The 14,080-nt window shown below is 40.1% G+C and overlaps 1 protein-coding gene across 5 annotated transcripts in view; it reads left to right on the top strand.

The window, feature by feature from the left end:
- The first annotated feature begins 1,188 nt into the window (after window positions 1–1,188).
- Window positions 1,189–14,080, top strand: part of LOC138736491 (protein eyes shut homolog) — a 224,388-nt gene continuing 211,496 nt past the window's right edge. For 2 of the 5 annotated variants that reach the window (XM_069886117.1, XM_069886122.1), the window contains exons 1-2: window positions 1,189–1,247; window positions 9,509–9,583. The gene's annotated coding sequence lies outside the window, so the exon portion shown is untranslated. The other 3 variants (XM_069886120.1, XM_069886118.1, XM_069886119.1) reach the window with 3 other exon arrangements.

Below are 14,080 nucleotides of genomic sequence, written 5' to 3'. Positions count from 1 at the left end.
AATGGAATTCCACTGTGAGGCCCAGGGAAAGCAGTTGTCAAATGCAACACTCTGAAATTGACGAATTGGTCACAACCTGTCTTGCTCGAGAAGTTTTAATAAGTCTTTGTATCTACGAGATAAACCAGGAAATTATAACATCCTGGTTCCATAATAATTAATCTTCTAAATTGTAGAATGTAATGTTCAGTTTTGATTTTGACTGACAAATATTAGAAGGAGTAGGCGCATGATTAATTGTTTTTAGGGTATATAAGCCTGTGGTCCTGCTGCTGAAGTTTAGACTCTCCGAGGGGTGGGAACACCCCTTGTCAAGAAGGAAGAACAGCCAGAGTCCGAGCAACGTCCCGGTCGGGGGAGGTGGAGAAGCTGCTACCAGCGCCCTGACAACCTACTACAAGTGTGCAGTCGTTGCCTCGCTTCGGCAGTTGGGACCAGTCCAAGCGTTGATAAGTATAGTTGGGAAGGGCTTGCATATTGTAGTGTGAAATCAGCTTTTGAATTAGTAATAAACATTTGTATAATCTGAACTGCTCTCGGTGTGTGTGTCTATTTTCTTTCGGTAGCTCAAACACTGTGACCAATCTAAAATGAACAAAATGAGAGGTATAAGTTTACCCAAGACACCCCTCCCCCAATAAATTCTCACCTTTCCTCTCTCCTGTTCTCTTCTATCCAATTAACGCCTTTTGTCTGTTGATCTGCTCTCCTACTCCTTCCACTCTTCCCTCCTCACCAGTGTTTTTAATGCAGATGCCTAAGGAAAGGCTCAAGCACGAAACAGAAGTAATGTATCTTTATTTTCTATGAATGCTGCCAGACCTGCTGTGTTCCTCTAGCATTTCTGTGTTTTTACAGCCATCTTTCAGATCCATCTGTGGAAGTCTTTGCCATTCCCGTGATGGCCTCATTGGCTACATCAAAACCCATAAAGCTGTTGTCGAATTGAATTATCCCTGACCCTGAGGGATAACCCACAAAGATCAGTAGAATGTTATTGTTGTGAAATCATAGAAAATATCACTTTTTTTTGTGGGACAAATATTCTGTCATTACTGTTGTTTTGGGGGCAGTTTGAGGCATGAAGAAGAGAGACCTGGGCAATGATCAAGCCAGCCATTAGTAGTGTCTATTGTGATGCTATTATGATATAACAATGTAGGTGTCCTTGTACTGCCTTACTCAGAGGAGCAAATGCCAGTGTCTGGTGTGTGCCACCAGAAGGACAGGTGGGCTGAGAAACAGAGGTCAGTTTCAGGATTGGAGGGAAGGAGGATGGGCTGATGTTGGGTAAGAGCAAGGGACAGGGGAACCCAGAGGAGTGATTCCAAATAATTGAGGATCAAGAAGTGTGATATCCCAATTATTTGTCAAATGGGTAATTTTTCAGTTTTGAGTCTTCATGATCATGTATCCAAGGAAACAACCCAAGATCGATCCTGAAAGACGATAAAGTATTGGTTTGTTCAACTGCTGAAAATCCCATAGTTGATCCTGAATGAACTCAACAGGTCACGCAGCTTCACAAGGAGGCAAAGATATTTAACAAATGTTTCGGACATGAGCCCTTTTTCAAGCAGGACCTGGTGAGTTTCACCAGCATTTTGCGTATTTTTGTGTCAACAGACTTTCTTGTTTCAATACCATGTTACGGGGACTAACCGTTCATAAACATGGTTTCATTGTCGTCTCCTATATTGATGACAGCAGATATTTGTGTATTTTGATTTTTTTTTTGCACAGTCACTGCATTCCATGCAAATATTCCCATTTTCCCCGAATGCATGTGATGTAAAAAGCTTGAAACGGGATTGAGGGTCCCATTCCTGTTCCAACATTTTTCCTTCTTGTCTCCTTGTCAATTTCCCAGAATTCCTGTGGTTTAAAGTGAACTGCAGACATTTTACGAACAACAGGCTCATGACAAGGACATCACCATAGTGGCGTTGCAAGTCCCGCCTCTTTACTTACTGCACTTCCGGAATGCTGTCTAAACTTGCATAAAGAAACAGAGATTCGGAGTTTTGGTCATTCATGTGTGAATGACTGATCCCGAGATCGCGGGCATTCTTCAGACCAGTGAATCACACAAAGTCTATGTAAAAACCATAAAACATTCAATCTTGCTAGTGTCTGCATGAGACCAATGTTACAGTGATGTGGGAAAAGCAAATACATCTTCAAAGGTAACATAGGATGTTATTTCAAAAGTTATTATGCATTTGAAATGCAAATACCTATTCACTTGACAAACAGAAAGCTGCAGTTAAACAAGCTATCCCAACTGTGAATGTAAATTCATCCAGTGCTTATTCTTAATTACATCTACCCCAGGGATGATGCACAAAAGTTCAAAGTTCTCTTCAGGCCGCAAATATAAATCTAAACGTTTTAGTGTTCTACTTCAATGTCCCCAAAATCCATCCACTGGTCCATTTGCAGAATTTATCAACTTCATTCTTGTCTGGATTAAATCAATGCCTTGATCATTGAAAAGACTATCTCAGTCTCTTGAGTCACACTAGTCCTTTCCGAGTGTGTATCAAGTAACTTTGCCGAAGATGTGTTCCAAAGTGCAAATTCATCATTTGATTTACAAAATACTTGTTACCTCAATCTAACCATATGCACTTGTATCTCAATGCCAGGCCACATCTTTTATCCAATCCTGTGGCTTTATGCTAATCTTACTTAACTATTCGGGAAAATGGATCTTTGATCCTATTATGCCAGGAGCAGACAGGCTATCAAATGCAGTTCTCTCAAAATAAAAATGTTCAGAGCAAATATACTCCATTCCCAAGAGAAATGTGTCTACCTATTTCAGTTATACTTTCTCAAACTTCATGAAAATATATTTGTGTGCACACCCACACATCTACCAGTCATCCAGATAATGATCTCAGAATCCACTTGATGATGTGAATTCCATCCTTCATTTTAAAAGTATCCTTCAGCGCACTGCAGATTTTTGTTTTTCCCCATTAAACCCCAGAAGGGTTTTACCATCCTGCTCAGATTTCAGTCGTCTATGTATTAAACCCAGCAGCAATAGATGTTCACCATGACAAATGGTTACTAAAACAAAAATTGTTTTTAATTATCTTTAAACATGAAAACAGAACCAAACTTTAACTTATCACTATTAACTTAACCCCCTTCCAATTCTAAATGTACATGTATGTAATGTGTTCATATAACACATTTGGTTCACAGTTCAATCTCACTTCTCATTCTTCCAAGTTCTCTGGTTGCAGGCACAGTTCATGTTGAGCACAGAATTTAAAATTTATAAAGTTCACCAAGCTTTGGTGCTCAAAAGGTAAATGGTTACCGCTCAGCAAAGTTCTTGTAGGTTTGCAGAGAGAGATGTGTTGTTCCAGGATTTCCACAACTGAGGTACCACCATTAGTTGCCTCAATGTCTTGCTGGTGAAACTTGCTCCATCAGAGTTCCCTTGATGATAACCTCTTTCTTTTAGGCTATCACAGAGTTCCTTTCTGTTCCCCTTGGATTCCAAGAGAAACATCAGACAGATAGCACTTCCAGCCATCCACCACTCTGGAGCTTCTGTTTCAGTTCCAACAAGCTTCTCCTGGCTTGTTACAGTTTTCTGTCATACTCAAAGACTCCCTTCTGTCTCTCTCTATCTGAGATTCAAACTCACAGCAGCATGGCCTTCTCTCTCTCACTTGCAAAACCCCCAACTTTCTCCAGCAAACTATAGGAGTTAGTTTTCTGCTCCCATCTGTCCCAACTTCTCAAGAGCTCTGAGTGAGCACTTTGTGGAGAGGTCAAAAGCCTTGCAAAAAGGTCCAAAACAGACAACCTGGCTCTGGTTGTTCTTCCAAGACAATAGTCCATTAATTTTATGACATCATTTCAATTAGCACCTACTTGTGAAATGTGCACAGCATTCTCCATAGTTTCTGTAAAGTCACTGAATATGAATTCTTCAGTATTTCAAATTAGATCTGTTTTAAAGTGTGTTTATGTAACCTACTCTAATTTTACCAATTTATTTTCCAAAAATATTCCCAAATACTCCATCTCAACATGAACTGACCTTAACGTAATCAGTCAGGAAGTTAATATATCAGTTATTTCATCTTCTCCTCAGTCTTTGAGATTTTAGAACAACATTTGGGACAAGCATCAAAGGTAGCAGGAAGACAGAAATTACACTGGATTGAAGATTTCCACATCCATCGCGAAGACTAACAAGATAGTGAATACTCACCAGGCTGCCTGTACCCTGAAGGATTAACCTGCCAGATTGGGTCTATTGCACTCAGTGAGTGAACAAAGGAATAAATGTATTTGACTCATCCTAACCAATTTACTTGTGGGAAGACTGTCAGCCTGCAAAGCATTAGTAGAGTGACAATTGCACAGTCCTTTTGAATACAAACTCCCATCTTTCCTCTGATAATGCCTTCCATCAAGTTGTAGGTATTTACAGTAAATTGAGAAGGCATCAGCAACAGAAATGTTCATGACCACTTCCGTTTTGAGCATGGTTGAGTCATTATTCTAATAGTAATGGCTATAAATTGTTAAATTTTATTAGTACTGTGTCACCAACAGTCCCGCTGCCACACCCCGCTGACAGCCTGCCACCAGACACCACACTGATCTCAGGGAGAAGAAGCAGCACCTTGTGCCATTGTGACGCCAATGTCAGTCTACACTACGGGCAAGGGAACAAGCAGCCCAGTGGATGTGAAGGGAGGGAGGGGGAAGAGAAGAAGCAGCGGCGTGCGCACGTGGCCGGGGCAAAGCAGCAAATTGGCAGCTGCTCGGTCTTAAAGTGCAATTGCACCACTGAGGGGGGTGGGAGGGGGATGCTCCACAAAATGCCCACTGCTCGACCCCATAAAATGGCTGCCACTATGCTTTAAAGTGTGACTTCACCACCAGGGGGAAGGGGATAAGAAGCAACACATGCCATTGCGACACCCTGCAAAATGGCCACCGCTCAGCCCTAAAGTGCATTTAAAAGTATTACTAACTATTATTATTATGTACTGCATTATTATATTTAAGATGTTTGTGTATTGGGAAGTGTTTTACATGCTTATAAAGGTAAAATATATGTTATATATACTAAGATAAACAGGATAGCATGGAGGTAAGCTTATATGTTGAGTCGATGGTGAAGAAGGCAAATGCAAAGCTGGCATTCATTTCAAGAGAAATAGAATACAAGAGATGTGTGATGTTGAGGCTTTAGAAAGCACTGGTGAGACCTCACTTGGAGTACTGTGAGCAGTTTTGGACTCCTCATTTCAGAAAGGATGTGCTGACATTGGAGAACATTCAGAAGATATTCTCAAGGATGATTTTGGAAATGAAAGGGTTATCTTCAGTGGAACATTTGGCAGCGTTTGACTTGTACTGGTTGGAATTTAAGAGAATGAAGGGGGAATCTCAATTAAAAATTTCTAATGTTGAAAGACATGGACAGAGTAGATGTATAAAGTTTATTTTCATATGGTGGAAGAGTCTAGGTCCAAGGGCAAGAGGCCACTACTTACAGATTGAAGAGTGTCTGCATAGAACAGAGATCTGTAGGAATTTATTTAGCCAGTAAATTCGCCAGTATTTAGGTAGTAAATCTGTGGTGGAGGTCAGGTTAATGGATGTACTTAAAAGGCAGAGATTGATAGATTCTTGATTAGCCAGGGCATCAAAGGTCATGGGGAGAGGGCTGGGCTGTGGGTTTGTGTGGGAAAATGGATTAGATGATTAAATGAAGGGTCAGGGTTGAATAGGCCTATTTGTGCTCCTAAGTCTAATGTTCTTTTGGTCTTTCATCTTACTTCTGGATGCCATTGACTCCCATCAGCAGAGGTGGTGTTGCACCAGATCCACTATTTCATTCAGTTTGATTAAATACCTTTGATTAAATACCTCACTTTAGCATCTAATTTTAACATTGAACCCTGAAGGGTTGTTGAAATTTAAAGTTTATTTGTCACAAAATCGTAAGTACAGGTTATCTCAAGTATTCATACCAACATGAAAAAGTCCAATTTATGGAGTACACGATGGCAATGAAAAGCAAGAACAATTGGTACCAAGCAAGGGCAAGAGAGCACTGATATGGGGCTCATTTAGGAGCCTGATAATAAAAACATCTTAAAGCCTGTTGGTGCATGATTTCACACTCAATGGGAAGTGGGAGAAGAGTGTGTGTCCAGGGTGTGTCCAGTATGTTGACTGCCTTTGCTAGGGAGCATTAGTTGTGGTTGAAGTCCATGGAGATGAGGGAGGTTTACCTGACATTCAGATCTGCATTCAATATCTTCTGTCACAATCTGCATCCATTTAAATTGAGCAATTTGTTTACATCGATCATAATCACCCTCAACTAATTTTAGAGTCAGATATTTTCCCATATTCTTGTAATTTCATATGTAAAGAAGATAATGATTTTCAGAATCTGTTATATAGATTAATATATTATCAGCAAATATACTAATCTTATATTCCTCTTGATTAACTTTAATTCCTTTAATACTAACATCTTGTCTCATAAATTGTGCTAATGGTTTAATTTCCAAAACAAATAATGCCGGAGACTCACTGATCTGGTTAACAAAAAAGAAGAAATATGTCCATTAGTGACTACTCAAGCCAAAGGATTTCTACATAAAGTCTTAATCCAATTAAAAATATTGATCCAAATATGCAGAGAGTTCATTTTAAATTTTAAATTTAAATTTAGACATATAGGGACAGTAACAGGCCATTTCAGCCCACCAGTCCATGCTGCCCAATTTACACCCCACTAATCTCCACCCCCCAGTACGTTTTGAAAGGTGGAAGGAAACCAGAGCCCCCGAAGAAAACCCACGCAGACACGGGGAGAATGTACAAACTCCTTACAGACAGTGCAGGACTTGAACCCCAGTCTGGCCCCAATTTCTGGCGCTGTGAACCCGGCACGCTCATTATCACAGGAGCTGGCTCATTCTGCAAAAGCTCCGTTCCCACTGCAGCTGAGATCAGCTAACTTGACACAGACAGAGAACAAAAGCGGTCAAATTTGGAAACTTTGTGATGATAAAACAAGTTTGATCCAAATCATTAGATTTGCGTTGATCATTAACTTGCAGTAAATTTTAATGATTTAGTACGAGAAGTTACTTCATCTTATTCCATTCATTTACCACTAAATGATAATGTCAGCAGACTTGCCTGACTAACAACCCACAAGAACAAAGAAATAAATTTGACAGAGACAGTTAATGAGCGAACAGATTTTTTACATCCTTCATAAGCAACATGTAAAACAAATTGCTAGGTGCATTGAATAATGTTATTAATGATTTTAAATTGGACATAATTCTATCTTTGTTGCTGGGATATCACTGATAAATTATTGGTGATATTGCATTGCTTACTGAAATGAATCATTATTCATTGTATTATTAATCTGCTTGAAACTATAAACATTTTGCTGTGGAATTTCAACATTTTTAAGCATTAATCATTGATTAAAGCTGAATATTTAAAGTCAAGTATTGGAGCAATTGTTATCCTCCTTCAACAGTTGGCAACCATGATTGTCACTTTTCAATTCACAGACGATCATCCCATATGGCAATAAATTTGTTGCTGCAAAGGCAGGTATCAATCAAGTTTTGGGTGAGAGGATGCATTGAAAGTTAACTGAGCAATCTGTATGGATGCAAGCTTGCAGAACATTAATCAACAGCATCTTTTGATGACTGAAACCAAATGAGTAAATATCTCATACATTAATTTCTTGGCATGAAACAGTTTAGAAATGGACCATCTATGGATGCAGTACAAGGGAGTAGTTCTCTTCAAGCAATCTCTCTGTTTTTGTCACCAGCTAAATGTTTATTGTATTACGAGTGTTGAACTGGATTGATTCCTTGAATGGTGGGTTTGCTGCTGAGAGAGGGCTGTTTGGGGATTTGCTTGAACCAAATTTATTTGTAGTAGTTATGCAAGAGCAAAATGATGCAACCCAGGAGGAGATTGTTATCATCTGAGATCAGATTACTTCTCTTCAAGAACTGGGTGATGAAGCTTGCCATTAAGGGACAAATAGTGGTTCTTCTTCTGTGTTAGAAGAGTTTGGAGGGTTGTGAGAGTATTTAGAGGTGTTTTGGGAAGTATTATTAGAGCAGGTTGCACACAAACATTTTAAAACACAGAATATTTGCAGGACATTTGCAGGGTACTTTTTTTGCAAAAAGAGCAACAAAGTTGCAGCATACAGCTGGCCGGGGAGAGCATGTGATTTTTGGAGGCATGGAGAACAGTTTTGCTCTCAGAGAGGGAGGGAGTGAAACAGAGAGGAGAGACACAGAAATCAGTTCCAGAAAGTCGAAGCTGGCAAACGTTTGGAAGGCTGTCTGGTCAAAGGAGAAAACTAGCTGTCTGAGGTGACCTGAAAGAAAGAGGATCATCTGGAGAACCCTGAAGGGGGCAAGTTTCGTCAGCAAGACTGATTTGAAAGGAATCAGGCGTGGATGTCCTGGAACAAAAGGAATCTCCCTTTGAAGACCAACAAGAACCCTCCTGAGTGGTAATCATTTGCCTGTTAAGCACCAAAGACTGGTGAACTTTGTTAATGCTAACTTCTGTGCACAGTACAAGAATTGACTGCCATCAGTGAGATTGGACTGTGATCCAAAGAACTTTTCTAACCTTAAATACACATTACACGCACTTGCGCTTAGTATTAGAGGGGGGATTAAGTAGGTTAGGAAGGTTAATTAAGTAGGTTTAGTAATAAGTTAAAGTTTAATTCTTTTTTCTTGTTCAAATATAATTAAAAACCACTTTTATTTAACCCTGTGTTGTGGTGCAGATCTATTGCTGCTGGTTTTTGGGGGCCTCTGGACTCCATAACAGGGTTGATAGCAGCAGGGTGATCTGGTTCATCCCAGTTCCACATCCTATGGTGTATCCTGTTCTTGCAAGCTTACATAAGCATGGCGGTGCAAGAAAGCCCTGTCCTTATTCAGGTTGTTAGCATTCTCCTCACGTGTATGCCATAGCCTTGCACCCTCTGTACAACAACCAGATGCTCTTCCAGCCCAGAGCTGTTCACTGTTGTTCATCATACTCATCCAAAGTTGATTAAATTGGGAAGGAAGCAACTTTCCACCAACCCTGAATGCAGCCACCTTGAGATCAGTGTGTGGAAATATTCACTGTAGCAAATTAAGCATGAACATTTTCAATTAGGATAAACATGTAAAAATTAATGTTATTATAGTCACAGGTAGCTTTCCCTCAACTTTTGATGAACATATCAGAATCATTCATCCATGCAACAAAATATGCAATGTTAATAATTAAAGAAACTTGAAAAAAAAATAGAGTGCTATTTGGCATGATGATGTCATGCGTAACCACTTACATTTATAGCTTGATACATCATCAGGCCATATTATTCAAAAGTTGGATGGATCTTGGCATGTTGCAGAATAGAACCATGATTGTGTGGATTTATGTTTTCCAGGAGATATGCGCAGAGTGGTTCATGACAGGGAGCTGATCCATACCTGAGGGTTGAATTATCAGTGAAGCTTTTCAGGTAGGCACAATCATGGAATGTATTTCTGGTGTCTGAAAGGTCAGGTAATCATCCATAACTTGCACGGAAATACTTCACAATTGCATGGCTCTCATTTACATAGGATGGAAAAATCCTCTTTCTTTCCTGTGAAAAGCAAACTGTACCTTTGTGACCTATGGGACCACTATTGTATCTGAATCGTATTATAACAATTAGAGTTAAATATCAGCCCTCACCTGATATATTTTTGAGAGACTGTCAAGGTCTTTGTGCATCACTCTGAACTTCTGCGCAAAAAAATGCTGAAGTTCTCTGGCACCTGTTTGTCTTGACGTTGCATTGATATCGGTATTTATATTGAATTCTCCAACATCGGCCAACATTGTGCATCCCACTGGAAGAGATTGCTCCGGGCTCAACAATTCCGTTTTACAGCTAAACAATTCACAAAAAACATTCCAGCTGAGTCTATTGTGATTTCAAAAATACATATCTTTCCTGTCTTGATCAGTGGGAAGATAGACGAGAGGTGAGAATCAGATGTTGATACTTTAATCAAACTCTTTAATACTACTCTTCCATTTGGATCCATAACCAAGTTATTTGATTGCTTTGAGGATGCTGAGAAATCCTCATGGGTAGTGAACTGATATGTAGTGAACTCTCAGATGTATTTTGTATGATGCACAGCTGGCTGTGATTTCAAGAAATAGTGCTGGCAACAGATTATACATCAAGGCTTTGGAGGCACATGATGCTGTCCACTATAAATATTCCATTGTTCCCTGGAAAAGAACAAATAATGCATAGTTTGATTTTTTTCATTCTTGCAGTCACAATTGAGACTTGATTTGAGCTTTCATTGTTGTAAAATTTGGTCACATTTTCCTCCTATTTCTTTCTGGTTTTTGGCTGTCACAGATAGCGCAGAGAATCTGTTTTGGCTCTTGGCACCACAGGATGAGCAGTTAGGTAATTTTTGGGGGATATTCCAATGAGACCTTCATTATTTTCCATGCTATTAAGCATGGAATAAGGTTGAATTGCCTCTTGTGGTGTTCACTTGATTTGAGCCACATATGTTGTACCTTCAGCTTATGCAGTACTTCATCAGAGCATCTTTCTTGGGAAAGATATTACAAATAGAGACATGAAAATTTATCTCATTCCAAGTCTTTGCGAAAACTTTCAACACACTCCTAATAATCCTCCGATATTTTTCTGCAGGTGTCACTTGCTGGGCAAACTTTCAGACAGTATAACTGCAGTGAATGGATCACTGCAGTGAATGGATCACATGCATGACGAATGACGTTTTAAAGGCAGAAAAACTGTGAGCCAATTTTTTCTGCCAGTCCTCCCAATTTTTGCTCTCAATGCTCCAAACAGGTGTGGCACAATGGATGACTATTCCTTATGTAGATTCTGTGTGCCAAATATCTGGGAGTCGCTCACGCGCACAACTGGCACAAAACTCCCCAACTAAGTTTATTCTTGTGGAAGTTGTGTGGTTTAAATATAGAAGGGCTGAAATTCAAATGCTTGGAGTTATAAAACATAATTTCGAAGCATTTACTCTTAATTGCAAACCAATGTGAAATACTAGACTGTCATAGAGAAACACAAAGGCTACAGGTGCTGGAATCCAGAGCAAGTGAAGAATTGCTGGAAGCATTCATCAGGTCAGATGACATCCATGAGTAGAAATGTTCAGTCAATGTTTCAAATCTTTATGATGCCTAAGATAGAAGAGGTGAAAGTACATAGATAAAAGGGAAGCTGGGTGTGTTAACATTACTCCTGTAAAGAAACAACACATTATATTCCTCCTGGACAGTCTTAAGCCTAATGTCATGAACATGGTTTTTTCTAATTTTTGGTAACCCATATCACCATCTGCTTCTACTATTTCCACTACTTCTTGACAAACCTTTGTCTTATTTTTCTTCCTCTCTTAACTTTTCTTTCCCCATCCTGCTTCCTAATGGTTTCTCGCTTTAACTGTCTCTCCCTTGTCTCTCCATTCCCCACGCCTCCTGCCTATTATCACCTCTGGGCCCCTTCCCTCCCTCTCCCCACCTTATTTCCTAATTTATCCATGTAATTTCACCTATTCTGTCTTAGTCTTGATAAAAGGGTTTGACTCAAAACATTTATTTTTTTAACACTAGCCGCTATGTTCCAGGAAAATGATCCCATTTTCCCAGAGCGTGTGCTGTGTAAAAAGCTTGGAACGGGAATGAAAGTGCCATTCCCATTCTGGCATTTTATCTCTGAGATTACTTGTCAATTTCCTGGAACACCCGCAATCTAAAGAGAACTGCAGGCATTCCGTGAACAACGTACTAATGAATAGCATGTCACCACAGTGGGGTTCCAGGTCCCGCCTCGTTATTTACTGCACTTCCGGTATGCATAAGGAAACCGAGATTTGAAGTTTTGGTCATTCGTGAGTGAACGACCAATGCCGAGATGTTGGACATTCTTCAGACAGGAAAAATCACGTAAAATCATGCAAAGTCTATCTAAGTGACATAATTGACTGAGGCTGACCACTTCTACTCATTGATGCTGTCTGACCTGATGAGTGCCTCAGGCAATTCTTTGTTTAGAACTATCAAACCTCATTGCAGAAAGTATGTAGAGGGAATGATCATACATATGCAATGGGATAAACACAGGAGGAAGAGAAGTGAGAAAAAGGTATAAAAAAACAAATGGAGTTGTCAGGACAGAGAAAAAAGAAAAAGGCACACCAATGTAGAAAGCAAAAGATTGAATGCAATGATAAAGGTGAAGCTGCTGAAGACCATTTATTTTTTTATTATTGTCATCAGTAACACTCAGGGAGATCAATATTTGTGGAAACAAACTGGCAGGTTGCAGATTATTATCAGGGTTCTGCCTCTTGGCCTAGCTGGGAAAGGAAGAAGTTCTTCTCAATTAATTCTGGTGGATTAAAGTGATAGACAATTCAAGAGTCAAGATCGTGACCCACCTTCCAATTGTGCAGCAAGAGTTCTGACTGCTGTGAGGCACAATCTATTCAATTGTGGTTGCTAAAAAACATTAAGTTTGAAAATAACTCAGTGCCTCAGTTTAGTTGCACATGTTATTTTTTTAATGAACTAAAGCTATGAAACTGATTTTGAACAAAAGGGAGACCACATATAATTCCAACTCCTTGGAATTTTTTGAGCATCCAGTTACGCATGTTAAATTGGGGCTGAAAGCACGTTCTTCGTTTAGAGCCTAAAGCTCAGAATTCATTAGGATTAAAGATTATTTGTCTTCAGATTTACCACCTCTATGAAGTCTTCCAATAGTGTTGGAATGATCCATAACATCAAGTCCTTTCTGCCAATATCTTAAACAGAAGGATTTTGATGAACAAAATTCTCAGTCCCCCTCGCCCTTTTCCTGTTGGGGTATAATTGCCCATCTGGTATTCACAGCTATGGTGGTAAAGTGAGCAGAAATTCGGTTAATTGTTGCCTTTGATATCCAGAGTTTTACAGATCCACAATAACCATGTTGGTGAACCTTTATATCGCTGTCAATTTTCTTCTTTGGTTTGAAGCCCCACCCTCTCCTTAAGGAATTTATGCTTCGCCCAAACTCTTGTAACCTCTTTGTGAAATAACCTGTTTTTCTGGAATCAGATTGATAATGAACTTGTCATAGCTGATTTCCAAGTGTCCCTTGCACTTTACACTCGCCTGTGCAGTCATCAGAAATATACCCAGTTATTTGAGATGGTGTCATGGAGGGGGATTCGTGGGCCAGGCCCCCCCCCAAATGAGTTATTGCCCCCCCCCAAATGAGTTATTGTCCCCCAACACCCCCCACCCACCACATTTCCACAAACTGCTCCACAAAGAATGAGGAAATCCTCCTGTGATGGCCCTTCTTGTAGCTTCTGCAGGATTGTGGAGGGGTGTTTCATCTTGATGATATGAAAAACCCCAATCAGATTGATGTCTCATTCACCAATGATCAAAGAACAAAACAACAACTGCTGAAAATAACCAGCAATCTCCAAATTTGAAAAATTCACCAAAGATAAAAATGTTGGTAAAGTAGATAAACGCAAATCCATTACCCATCTGCATGCACGTGAATTTCCCACTCGCCAGGCACTCACTCCCAACAGCCATTGAGTGTATTGTAGGACCCCACCACCAGACAAATTTTTCCTTCTCCCCTCTCAGCCTTCTGCAGGGACTGTTGCTTCTGATATTTCCTTGTGCACTCATCCCTCCCCACCCATCGTATCTTTGTCACCTTCCCCTGCGTCCACAGGAGGTGCAACACTTGCACCCACAACTCTTCCCTCACCACGGTCCAGGGCACCAAACAGGCCTTTCATGGACTTATTTTCTGCATCCGGTGCATCCTTTGTGGCCTTCTCTACATCGGAGAGACCGGTTGCAGACTGGTAGATTACTTCACTCAGCACCTCCACTCCATTCGCAACCACAGCGACCTCCCAGTGGCCAACCATTTCAATTCTGG

Source organism: Narcine bancroftii, chromosome 6 (genome assembly GCF_036971445.1).
Source record: "Narcine bancroftii isolate sNarBan1 chromosome 6, sNarBan1.hap1, whole genome shotgun sequence".
Taxonomy (NCBI): domain Eukaryota; kingdom Metazoa; phylum Chordata; class Chondrichthyes; order Torpediniformes; family Narcinidae; genus Narcine; species Narcine bancroftii.
The sequence above is the reverse complement of the archived record's forward strand: the minus strand, read 5'-3'. Positions and strand labels throughout refer to the sequence as shown.